Source organism: Pseudophryne corroboree, unplaced genomic scaffold (genome assembly GCF_028390025.1).
Source record: "Pseudophryne corroboree isolate aPseCor3 unplaced genomic scaffold, aPseCor3.hap2 scaffold_2100, whole genome shotgun sequence".
In the NCBI taxonomy this organism is placed as follows: domain Eukaryota; kingdom Metazoa; phylum Chordata; class Amphibia; order Anura; family Myobatrachidae; genus Pseudophryne; species Pseudophryne corroboree.
The window spans coordinates 19947-34032 of record NW_026968744.1 but is presented as its reverse complement, the minus strand read 5'-3'; the positions used below and the strand labels follow the sequence as shown (position 1 = coordinate 34032).

Genomic DNA, 14086 nt, shown 5'->3' with positions numbered 1-14086 from the left:
TTATAAGGGAGGGTTACACTGTCGACCAGTGACTATCGACCTATAGTGGTTGACCCAAACATTGTCGACCTAGACACTGTGGATCCTATGATCCACACCCTTGCATTATCCTGCTTTACTATGGGGCTGTCACCACTTCAGGAGCTGAAGGAGTTAATACAATCAGGGAGTGAGAGAGAGGCTCTGTGTGAGCTCAGAGTGGAGGACATGGATTAGGGGAAGGAGGGGGGAGGAGAAGCTTCCTGTGTGTGTGGAGAGAGGAGCAGGAGTGAGGACTCTGGTGCTGGGCTTGTTTTTCACTCATCAGCTGCTTGTTTTTTATTTTAGAGTTGGCAACATTGGACACAACACATTTCAGTGTAGGAGGCGGGAGAGGAGGTGACGGTGACCGGCAGTGAGGTGAGCGATGTTCCTGGTGTATGAGAGACGTCTGCGGGCACCATATATGGTATGTGTGACCAGCTCCCCACACTTGGGACCTAGGCCCTAATTCAGACCTGATCGCAAAAGCAAAATCTCTCTCTAATGGGCAAAACCATGTGCACTGCAGGTGGGGCAGATGTAACATGTGCAGAGAGAGTTAGATTTGGATGGGTTATACTGTTTCTGTGCAGGGTAAATACTGGCTGCTTTATTTTTACACTGGAATTTAGATTTCAGTTTGAACACACCCCACCCAAATCTAACTCTCTCTGCACATGTTTCATCTGCCCCACCTGCACTGCAGATGATTTTGCCCATTACAGAAATATTTTGCTGTTGCAATCAGGTCTGAATTAAGCCCCTTATGCAGTAAGGATTTCTATTTCTGATATAAAGCAGTTTCTGCGATCAAATAGTTGCCGCCCAGAAATTCAGAAATAACGCCCATTGCAGAAACTGTGAATGCATCGCAATATGCAGCTGATCGCAGAACCATGCGCAATTACCGGAACATGGAAGATTTTTCCTATCTGCGCCAGGTAAGGTCGGCTACAATTTTTGTGACACAAGAGGCTGGAAGTGGTCATCGCTGATGTCAGAGGCCCTCCTTAAAAACGCCTGGGCATGCCTGCGTTTTCTCACACACACACAGAAAATGGCAGGTTTCCACCCAGAAACGCCGGCTCCTGTCAGTCAAACAGCGTCTGCATGTGATCACGATGTGTACGCATTTTCTGTCGCTATTATTACTCGGGGATCAGTACTAAATCCCGCCGGTCGGTATCCCGTCGGTCGAAATACCGACGCCGGAATCCTGACCACACAATCCCGTGCTCGCCACGCTGCGGGCACGGTGCCTCGCTACGCTCGGCACACTATTATATTCTCCCTCTGTGGGTGTCGTGGACTCCCACGGAGGGAGAATATGTCGGGATTGCGGCGGTCGGGATTGCGGCGTCGGTATTTCGACCGCCGGGATTCCGACCGGCGGCATCTTGACCGCATCCCATTACTCGCACGTGCACAATGCAAACACTGCTCATGTGCAGCCGATCCATAATAAGCCGAATTGTGATTTGATAATTTTGCAATCCTTATTGAATAAGGTCCTTGGATGGAAGGTGGGCGAGCGGCGGATGGGGGATGGGGATGACCCTGCGGTGTAATACACAGCGCTCATTATATTTATATAGGTAGCATCATATACTGGCATATATATTGTGTATATTATATATACAGATGTAGCCATGATCATCGTTGTGTATCGCGGCAGTGATGTTGTGACAAGTGTGCCCACTGCGTACGCATGCACACGCCATGTTACCCTATGGAGCTAACACCCGCTGCAATCAGTATCACAGCGGCGCGGTCACACTATGCAGCAATGCGTGCGCATGTGTGAATGCATCACGGTATAGATGAGCGTGGCTACATCTGTAGTATAGGTGTATATAGGGAGAGAAAGCTATATCTGTATCCTATCATGTGTATAACCTAGGGCAGAGTCCCTGCTGTATAATAACACTGCACATTATACATATACAGTATATATAGAGATAGATGTTATTGGTATATAGTCCCTAGTGTATCATGTATATAACCTAGGACAGTATCCCTGCTGTATAATAACACTGCACATTATACATATACAGTATATATAGAGATAGATGTTATTGGTATATAGTCCCTAGTGTATCATGTGTATAACCTAGGACAGTGTCCCTGCTGTATAATAACACTGCACATTATACATATACAGTATATATATAGTTAGATGTTATTGGTATATAGTCCCTAGTGTATCATGTGTATAACCTAGGACAGAGTCCCTGCTGTATAATAACACTGCACATTATACATATACAGTATATATAGAGAGAGATGTTATTGGTATATAGTCCCTAGTGTATCATGTATATAACCTAGGACAGTAACCCTGCTGTATAATAACACTGCACATTATATATATATATATATATATATATATATATATATATATACACAGTATATATAGAGATAGATGTTATTGGTATATAGTCCCTAGTGTATCATGTGTATAACCTAGGGCAGAGTCCCTGCTGTATTAATAACACTGCACATTATACATATACAGTATATATAGCGATAGGTGTTATTGGTATATAGTCCCTAGTAGATCATGTGTATAACCTAGGACAGTAACCCTGCTGTATAATAACACTGCACATTATACATATACAGAATATATAGAGATAGATGTTATTGGTATAGTCCCTAGTGTATCATGTGTATAACCTAGGACAGCGTCCCTGCTGTATAATAACACTGCACATTATACATATACAGTATATAAATAGATAGATGTTATTGTTATATAGTCCCTAGTGTATCATGTGTATAACCTAGGGCAGAGTCCCTGCTGTATAATAACACGGCACATTATACATATACAGTATATATAGAGATAGATGTTATTGGTATATAGACCCTAGCGTATCATGTGTATAACCTAGGACAGAGTCCCTGCTGTATAATAACACTGCACATTATACATATACAGTGTATATATAGAGATAGATGTTATTGGTATATAGTCCCATGTGCATCATGTGTATAACCTAGGGCAGTATCCCTGCTGTACAATAACACTGCACATTATACATATACAGTATATATAGAGATAGATGTTATTGGTATATAGTCCCTAGTGCATCATGTGTATAATATAGGACAGAGTCTCTGCTGTATAATAAGACTGCACATTATACATATACAGTATATATAGAGATAGATGTTATCGGTATATAGGGCCTAATTCTGAGATGATTGTAGCAACAAATTTGTTAGCAGTTGGGCAAAACCATGTGCACTGCAGGGGAGGCAGATATAACATGTGCAGAGAGAGTTAGATTTGGGTGCGGTGTATTCAAACTGAAATCTAAATTGCAGTGTAAAAATAAAGCAGCCAGTATTTACCCTGCACATAAACAAAATAACCCACCCAAATCTAACTCTCTCTGCAAATGTTATATCTGCCCCCCCTGCAGTGCACATGGTTTTGCACAACTGCTAAAAAATTTCCTCGTGTGATCATCCTGGAATTACCCCCATGTGTATAACCTAGGGTAGTGTCCCTGCTGTATAATAACACTGCACATTATACATATACAGTATATATAGAGATAGATGTTATTGGTATATAGTCCCTAGTGTATCATGTATATAACCTAGGACAGAGTCCCTGCTGTATAATAACACTGCACATTATACATATACAGTATACTGTATATAGAGATGGATGTTATTGGTATATAGTCCCTAGTGTATCATGTGTATAACCTAGGACAGAGTCCCTGCTGTATAATAACACTGCACATTATACATATACAGTATATATAGAGATAGATGTTATTGGTATATAGTCCCCAGTGTATCATGTATATAACCTAGGACAGAGTCCCTGCTGTATAATAACACTGCACATTATACATATACAGTATACTGTATATAGAGATAGATGTTATTGGTATATAGTCCCTAGCGTATCATGTATATAACCTAGGACAGAGTCCCTGCTGTATAATAACACTGCACATTATACATATACAGTATATATAGAGAGAGATGTTATTGGTATATAGTCCAGCAAGCTGTACTGAGTCTGCTAATTATCATATAGGAATATCATGAATGCCTAGCCATAGGTATGTCTAGTGTATTAAATATTAGCAGATTTATTCAAGTTTTATTTGTAGTTATTTGGGGAATGTGTAATGGTTTCATCCCTACACATCATTTATTTGTTTAAGATTTATTGCTCCAAATGGGTGATGGGGTAGGGGAGGGTCCAATCAATCAATGTGCTTACATACACATGTTTGGGCTTTATATTAGTGTGTAGTTTAACTGAATTAGCGTAGCTGAATCATTGTGTGGTGAAAGATATATCCAAGGGAGAAAATTTCTAAGGGATTCGTCTGGGACTTATACTGGACTTTAACTGGACGGAAACTGCATGGAAACTCCAAACAAAATCAAATACATCATCACAATCCACCAAAACTTGGACTGCAGCTACAAATGTATGTACACACCTATTATTCTCCAAACCTCACTTACCCGGAAACTATACATTCACTTTCTGCAAAAAAAACTGCAATACAACTTTTACTCTGACCCTGCAAATACCTGGAAAACAAATGTTTTATTGAGAAGCATATTTGATGAAGTAACACTGACTTGTGGTTTGCCAACACTGTGTAATTTTCCAACTAACATCAACAAATATTTGATTTACTGGTAATCTGTAGATATTAACATCATTTTAAATACTTGCAAATCATATTTCATTCTGCAAACCTCACTGCTCTCTCATACAGCCACCCCCATTACTCATTGTCCTTCTAATCCTTTATTCTGTCCCTGTTACCACCTCTATCCCTCTCTCCCAGTCTCCTACATCTCATCCTCTCTCCTCTCCTCTGTCTTCCTCCCTACCCCTCTTCTGTTTCCCTATTGCAATTCACTTCTGCCCCTTCACACCATTATACCCCACCACTCAACCCTGCTCTCTCCCTCCTCTGCCTGTCTCCTCACCTCTCCTCCACCAGTATCAAACTGCACTCCCTCCCTGTCTCACGCAGGGAGTCTCCCTTCCTAGCCAAGGCCCCAGCACCATCATCACACCCTCTTTATCCTCTCCTTCCAAATTACTCCTACCTCAACGCTACAGCAATCCTGATAATCTCATTCACATCTCTCCCACAAACTCATACCCCCTATCTTGTGCACTCTGGAATGCCAGATCTATTTGCAACAAACGACCCCCACTCGTGACCTTTTCATTTCCAACTCCCTGCACCTCCTGGCCATTACAGAAACCTGGATTACTCCTCATGATACCACTTCTCTTGCTGCTCTCTCTGCTGGGGGCCTCACATTCTCACACACACCCCGACCCGGGGGTCGCCATGGGGGTGGTGTTGGGATCCTTTTACCCTCAAGCTACACATACCAACTTATACCTCCAGAACCTTCTCTTACATTCTCTACATTTGAGGTCCATGCAATACGCCTCTACCAACCTACTAATCTTCGAGTTGCTGTAATTTACCGTCCACCTGGCATTTCCTCCAAATTCCTCGACAACTTTGCTTCCTGGCTACCTCACTTCCTCTCTTCTGACATTCCCTCCATTATTCTAGGTGATTTCAACATCCCTATCGATAACCCCACAAAATCACCTGCCTCTAAACTCCTTAACCTCTCCTCTTCACTTGGTCTCTCCCAGTGGACCACCTCACCCTCCCATGTGAACGGGAGCTCACTGGATCTGGTTTTCACTCACCGCTGTGATATTTCTGAATTCTCCTATTCCCCTTTTCCCCTCTCTGACCACCACTTGCTCTCTTTCAACTTATCTATCTCTGCTTCTCCATCTCTCCCTCCTAAGGCTACCATCACGAAGCGTAACATTGAGGCTATTGACACCTCATTCCTATCCTCCCTGTTTGACTCTCTTCTCTCTCTCACATGCCCTGAACAAGCTGTTATGCACACCAGTGCCTGCAGGAATGTACTTGTGCTTGAACTGTTATGCACACCAGTGCCTGCAGGAATGTACTGGTGTCTGAACGGATAGGGATGCAAAACAAATGAACTCACAGACAGACTAGGGAATATGACATTACGTACACAGAAGGTGATAGGGTAACAAAATAAACACAAAGTGAACAGAGAAGCCCAGAGGCTAAGAAACTGGGTGTCTCCCCAGTATTAGTAATGCTCAGATGGAAAAAGCAAGATGTTGTGTTTTAATACGTAGAGAACCCAAAATGCTGTTGCTAAGGGCAACAGCAAAATCCTAAAGGGTTACCAACGGGTGTGGCAGTAAACTCCTTGGTCAGAGATGGAATGATAAACACAAGGAGAGTCTCCACAATCCTAATCCTCACTTGCAGTGCACAGGTTCAGTTTACTGCCACTAAACTGACACCTGAACACCTTGCACAGTGAGACAGGATTTATGCAGTTAAGTCTGAGAATACAGCCGCAAACTTGCTAAGTTCACAGAGTAGCAAAAGAACCCCAGCAAGTTAAACGACTGACTCCAGTCTTACTGCTAGGTCTGGAATGGCAGAGTGTAGTACCAAATCCCCAGGCCTATTTGCAGTAAGCAACAACAAATACAAAGCTACACAGTACTGGCTAACTTTCAGGAACTGACTAACCAACAAAGATTCAGCAGCATCTGCTTAACCTGAGAAGAGGCCTTATATAGCAGGTGCTGTCCACGCCCCACTCAGACCTCACAGACTGTGAGCACAAAAACCAGCACCGGATCCCCTGCCGTGCACAGAGCCTGTAACCACTGCACAGCAAAAGACCCGAACCGGAGTATCAGCTGCGCTCAGGTTACTCCGCTAGCACTTGTCTCCCGGTTGCCATGACGACGTGGCAGCACAGGGCAGGAGACCCTAACAGTACCCCCCCTCTGACGAGGGGTCAAAGAACCCCTACCACCGGGTTTATCGGGGAACTGCGAGAAGAAAGAGCGTATCAGTCTGGGGGCATGAAGATCACAACTGCGCACCCACGACCGCTCCTCCGGGCCATACCCCTTCCAGTGCACCAAAAATGACAGCTGACCCCGAACCATCTTGGAGTCAAGAATCCTTTCAACAACAAACTCCCTCTGGCCACGTATCAGAAGAGGGGAAGGTCTTCCACTGGAAGAAGGATTACTAATCGCCCGTTTTAAAAGGGAACAATGAAATGTTTTATTGATACCCAAAGAACGGGGCAGATCTAACTGAAATGCCACCGGATTGATAACCCTGGTGATCTTATAAGGGCCGATGAACCGGGGGCCTAACTTATGAGATGGCTGTCTCAACTTCAAATTCTTGGTAGACAACCAGACGAAGTCTCCTAATTTGAAGCTGCAGGGTCTTTTCCGCTTATCAAAAACCCTTTTGGTCACTAATGACACAGACACAAGGGCTTTCTTCACTTTCCTCCAAATACCTCTAAGGACCGAAACCACAGAGGAACCACCAGGCGTGGAGTCCAGGGGGTCAAAAGAATTGGCCTTAGGATGATGCCCATACACACAAAGGAAGGGAGAGATCCCTGTAGCAGAGTGAGCCGCGTTGTTATAGGCAAACTCCGCCATGGACAGATGAGCAACCCAGTCAGTCTGACACTTGGAGACATAACACCTGAGGAACTGCTCCAAGGACTGGTTCACCCTTTCAGTCTGCCCATTAGACTGCGGATGGTAGCCTGACGACAAGCTGACAGAAATTTGGAGATCGGAACAAAATGCCCTCCAGAATTTGGCCACAAACTGGGATCCGCGGTCAGAGACCACATCAAGTGGCAGCCCAACCAGTGGAACGAAGTGCGCCATCTTTGAAAACCTGTCAACGACAACCCAGATGGCTGTCATCCCCGAGGATTTGGGTAAGTCCACCACAAAATCCATTGAAATGTGGGTCCATGGCTTAGATGGGATAGAGAGTGGATGTAATGGGCCAACAGGAACCCCTCTAGGAGTCTTATTTTGGGCACAGATGTCACATGCCCGAACCCACTGATCCACATCCTTAGCCACCGAGGGCCACCACAACGCCCTAGATAGCAACTCCCGAGTTCTGGCAATACCCGGGTGACCTGCCGACTTCTTGCCATGGAATTCCAGGAACACTCGCTGGAACACTCCAGGAACACCTAGGAGGCACAAACAAAAGACCTACCGGAAGGTCTGGAGGAGCCTATTCCTGTGCTCTAAGGACCAATGATAAGAGGTCCTGGGTAATGCCCACTTTAATACATGATGGGGACACAATGGGCAACGGCTCCTCGGTGGTCTCCTGGATTGGAGCAAAACTCAGCGAGAGCGCATCAGCCTTGATGTTTTTTGACCCAGGGCGATATGTTATCAAAAAATTAAAGCGAGCAAAAAACAAAGCCCATCGTGCCTGCCTGGCATTGAGACGCTTCGCTGACTCTAAATATGCCAGATTCTTATGGTCGGTGAGAATTGAGACCACAAACTTAGCCCCCTCAAGCCAGTGTCTCCACTCCTCGAGTGCATCCTTAATAGCCAACAATTCCCGGTTACCCACGTCATAATTCATCTCGGCAGGCGAAAATTTACGGGAAAAGTAAGCACAGGGATGAAGGCGATTATCAGACACTCCCATCTGAGAGAGCACTGCCCCAATACCCATCTCAGAGGCATCCACCTCCACCACAAAAGGACGCTCTGGATCTGGGTGTCGCAGCACCTTGGCCGATACAAATGCCCTTTTGAGACGGGCAAAAGCCGCTTTAGCCTCACAAGACCAGTGAGCAACATCCGCCCCTTTCTTAGTGAGTGCCACCAAGGGCGCCACTATAGACGAAAATCCAGCGATAAATCGTCTATAAAAATTTGCAAAGCCCAGGAAACGCTGAAGCGCCTTCAAACTAGTGGGCTGCACCCAATCCAGGACTGCCTGTACCTTGGAACCCTCCATTTGGAAACCTTCTGGGGAGATAATATATCCTAGAAATGCGATTTGCTGAACTTCAAATTCGCACTTCTCCAGCTTCGCCCCAAGCCGGTGGTCTCTGAGTTTCTGGAGGACTAAGCATACATGCTTCCGATGTTCCTCCAGGGAATGGGAGAAGATTAGGATGTCATCTAAGTATACAACTAAGAATCTATCCAAATATTCCCTGATTACATAATTCATGAAATCCTGGAAGACTGCCGGGGCATTACAGAGCCCAAAAGGCATCACCAAATATTCATAATGCCCTGAGTGGGTATTAAAGGCAGTCTTCCATTCATCCCCCTCTCTTATTCGGATTAGATTGTATGCACCACGTAGGTCAATCTTAGAAAAAATGGTGGCAGTACGAAGCTGGTCAAACAAGACCGAAATGAGAGGCAGTGGGTATGAGTTTTTAATCGTGATACAGTTCAATTCCCTGAAGTCGATGCAGGGTCGCAACGAACCGTCCTTTTTACCCACGAAGAAGAACCCCGACCCAACTGGAGACTGTGAAGGTCTGATAAATCCCTTAGCCAAGTTCTCCTGAATGTACTCTGCCATAGCCTGAGTCTCAGGACGTGACAGGGAGTACAACCTGCTCTTGGGAAGCTTAGCATTTGGCAACAAATCAATGGCACAGTCATAGGGGCGATGGGGAGGTAGTACCTCTGCAACTTTTTTGGAGAACGCGTATGCAAAATCTGCATAACACCCTGGCAATCCTGGCAAACTTAGCTGCGAGAGCCTGACTGGAAGGCTCAAGCAACTCCTGAAACAATCAGTACCCCAACTAAGAATCTCCCCAGAGACCCAGTCAAATTGAGGATTGTGGGCCCTTAACCAGGGTAACCCCAACACCAATGGGGCAAAAGTACAGACAGTCACATAAAAGGACAATTTTTCAGAGTGTGTGGCTCCAATAAACAAAGAAATCTGGCTAGTGCAAGAGGTAATTTTACCTTGGGATAATGGTTCCCCGTTTAACCCACAAATCTCAATTTCCGATGCCAAGGGTACTAAGGGAACAGAGTGTTTCAGGGCGAATTGGCGGTCCATAAAAACCCCGTCGGCCCCACTGTCCACAAAGGCCTCAGTCTTGACAGTTTGACCGAGGATCTTCAAGGTCACCGGAATGATAAAAGTCTTCTTGGGAAATTCTGACTTCTGGCCTGACAGGATATTTCCCATCACCCTCAGGCCCTGAAGTTTTCTGGCTTTTCTGGGCATGATACTACCACATGACCTTTATTCCCACAGTACAAACGCAACCCCTGCTGTCTCCTCCGCGTCTTCTCACGCGAGGAGAGGCGGGTAGCCCCAATCTGCATAGGCTCCTCGGAAAATTCCTCAGAGTCTGAGGTTCCCTTGGGAAAGAAGGAAACCTTGGTCTCCCTTTCAAGCCTACGCTCTCTCAGCCGTCTATCCACCCGGATGGATAACTGCATGAGCTGATCCAAGCTATCAGGCAAGGGATATTGTACCAGTTGGTCTTTTATCTGGTTAGAAAGACCTCTTCGGTACTGGTGTCTCAGGGCTGGGTCATTCCACTGGGTATCATGGGCCAACCTCCGAAACTCCGTACAGTAAACCTCAACTGGCCTTCGCCCTTGCTTAAGGATCGAAATCTGAGCCTCGGCTGAGGCCGTCTTGTCAGGGTCATCATACAACATGCCCAGTGCCGTAAAAAAAGCATCAACACTTTTAAGCGACGGACAGTCAGGCTGCAACCCATATGCCCAGACCTGTGGGTCTCCTTGTAGCAAGGAAATCACTATGCCCACCCGCTGAATCTCCGACCCAGAAGACTGAGGCCTAAGCCGGAAGTATAGCTTGCAGCTCTCCTTGAAACAAAAGAACTGCGAGCGATCTCCAGAAAAACGATCCGGGAGATTTACTTTCGGCTCCTTAACCCCTGAAGGTGCTGCTGCGGGAGCTCCGCCAGCGGCCTGGGAGGTGTGCATTTTAATGGACAAATCATTAAATTGTCGAGTCAGGACCTGCACCTGATCGACCACCTGTTGCAACGTATTTTGAGGGGTATGCTCCATATTATCGTAAAATTTCAACAGGAGTATTAGGCTGCTGAATATGTTATGCACACCAGTGCCTGCAGGAATGTACTGGTGTTTGAACTGTTATGCACACCAGTGCCTGCAGGAATGTACTGGTGTCTGAACGGATAGGGATGCAAAACAAATGAACTCACAGACAGACTAGGGAATATGACATTACGTACACAGAAGGTGATAGGGTAACAAAATAAACACAAAGTGAACAGAGAAGCCCAGAGGCTAAGAAACTGGGTGTCTCCCTAGTATTAGTAATGCTCAGATGGAAAAAGCAAGATGTTGTGTTTTAATACGTAGAGAACCCAAAATGCTGTTGCTAAGGGCAACAGCAAAATCCTAAAGGGTTACCAACGGGTGTGGCAGTAAACTCCTTGGTCAGAGATGGAATGATAGACACAAGAAGAGTCTCCACAATCCTAATCCTCACTTGCAGTGCACAGGTTCAGCTTACTGCCACTAAACTGACACCTGAACACCTTGCACAGTGAGACAGGATTTATGCAGTTAAGTCTGAGAATACAGCCACAAACTTGCTAAGTTCACAGAGTAGCAAAAGAACCCCAGCAAGTTAAACGACTGACTCCAGTCTTACTGCTAGGTCTGGATTGGCAAAGTGTAGTACCAAATCCCCAGGCCTATTTGCAGTAAGCAACAACAAATACAAAGCTACACAGTACTGGCTAACTTTCAGGAACTGACTAACCAACAAAGATTCAGCAGCATCTGCTTAACCTGAGAAGAGGCCTTATATAGCAGGTGCTGTCCACGCCCCACTCAGACCTCGCAGACTGTGAGCACAAAAACCAGCACCGGATCCCCTGCCGTGCACAGAGCCTGTAACCACTGCACAGCAAAAGACCCGAACCGGAGTATCAGCTGCGCTCAGGTTACTCCGCTAGCACTTGTCTCCCGGTTGCCATGACGACGTGGCAGCACAGGGCAGGAGACCCTAACACAAGCCACTTCCATATACAATGCATCTCTTACTTCTGCCCTTGACTCTGTTGCTCCGCCAACCACTATTCACCCTCGCAGATCAATTCCTCAACCCTGGCACACCAAATGCACCAGATACCTACAAAAATGCTCACGTACTGCCGAGCGACAGTGGAGGAAATCACACTCTAAAGCAGACTTCCTCCATTTCAAATTCATGCTCTCATCCTTCAGTACTGCCCTTTCCCTTGCTAAATAATCATACTTCAAAATCCTCATTTCTACATAGTCTTCCAACCCCCGGCGCCTCTTTACCACTGTTAACTCCCTCCTCTGCCCACCACCACCTCCTCTCCCTTCCTCATTGTCTGCTCTTGACTTTGCCACTTATTTCACATCCAAGATTGACTCCATATGTCAGGATATCACTTCCCACCAGACCAGCAACCAGCCACCACCCATCCCTTGCCACCCCTCCCCTTCCCTCTTACCAACTCTGACATCTTTCTCCCATGTGTCTGGCGAGGAAGTCATGGCCCTCATCCGCCCCCCCCCCCCCACAACCTCCCCGCTCGACCCTATCCCCTCCCACCTCCTTTGCTACCTCTCCCCTTCTGCCTGTTCCCATCTTGCCCACCTTCTCAATCTCTCCCTTTCATCAGGCACTGTCCCCTCTGCCTTCAAGCATGCTCTTGTCTCCCCTATTCTTAAAAAACCTACCCTTGATCCTAACACTCTCTCCAACTATCGACCTATCTCTCTCCTCCCCTTTGCCTCCAAACTTCTTGAGCATATTGTATATAATCGCCTCACAGCCTTTCTTTCCTCTCACTCACTGCTTGACCAATTCCAGTCTGGTTTCCGTTCTCTCCACTCCACTGAAACTGCCCTCACGAAAGTCTGCAATGACCTCCATGCAGCTAAATCTAAGGGCCACTACTCTCTGCTTATTCTTCTTGACCTCTCTGCTGCTTTTGACACTGTGGACCACCCTCTCCTTCTGCAAATCCTTCACTCTCTTGGTCTGCGTGATACTGCCCTCTCCTGGCTGTCCTCCTACCTCTCTGATCGTTCCTTCTCTGTCTCCTCTCATGATGCTACCTCCCCCCCACTTCCACTAACTGTTGGTGTCCCCCAAGGCTCTGTTCTTGGTCCTCTCCTTTTCTCTCTCTATACGTCCTCTTTAGGTGAACTCATTAGTTCTTTTAACTTCCAATACCACCTCTATGCTGATGACACTCAAATCTACCTCTCCTCCCCTGATCTCTCCACGGCTCTCTTCACTTGTATCTCCAACTGTCTTTCTGCTATCTCTTCCTGGATGTCCATGCGCTTTCTTAAACTCAACATGTCTAAGACTGAACTGATTATCTTCCCACCCTCCCGCACAGCCTCACCTCCCACAATCTCATTATCCATTGATGGCACGACTATCTCCCCTAGCCCCCAAGTACGCTGTCTTGGCGTAATCCTTGACTCCTCCCTCTCCTTCAAACCACACATTCAGCACCTCTCACAAACCTGTCATTTTCATCTCAAAAACATTTCTAGAATCAGACCTTTTCTCACCCAGGATGCCACTAAGATCATTATTCACTCACTGATTATTTCCAGACTGGACTACTGTAATCTCCTCTTAACTGGCCTCCCTGACAATTACCTCTCTCCACTCCAATCTATCCTCAATGCTGCTGCCCGGCTCATCTTCCTCACCAAACGCACTACGTCTACCTCCCCTCTCCTACAGGCCCTCCACTGGCTTCCCTTCCCTTTCAGAATCCAATTCAAACTTCTCACACTCACTTACAAAGCTCTCACCCACTCCTCTCCCATCTACATCTCTGACCTTATCTCCCTTTACTCTCCTACCCGTCCTCTTCACTCTGCTAATGCACGCTGACTCTCCTGTCTTCTGATTACTTCCTCCCACTCCTATCTCCAAGATTTTTCACCTGCTGCTCCCTTTCTCTGGAATTCTTTACCTCTCCCCCTCAGACTCTCCACCTCTCTACAAAACTTCAAACGGGCTCTCAAGACCCATTTCTTTACCAAACCCAGCCAAATCTCATCCTAACCCTCTGTTCCACGCTCTCTATGTACCCCATCTGTGTCATCCCTGTCTGTCTACCCCTCCCC

The 14086-nt window shown here is 46.2% G+C and overlaps 1 protein-coding gene across 2 annotated transcripts in view; it reads left to right on the top strand.

The window, feature by feature from the left end:
• The first annotated feature begins 230 nt into the window (after positions 1-230).
• Positions 231-14086, top strand: part of LOC135006180 (zinc finger protein 84-like) — a 32882-nt gene continuing 19026 nt past the window's right edge. Inside the window, exon 1 of one of the 2 annotated variants that reach the window (XM_063951997.1) lies at positions 231-399. The gene's annotated coding sequence lies outside the window, so the exon portion shown is untranslated. Of the gene's footprint in view, positions 449-14086 lie in introns of both variants that reach the window. The other variant, XM_063951998.1, reaches the window with a different exon arrangement.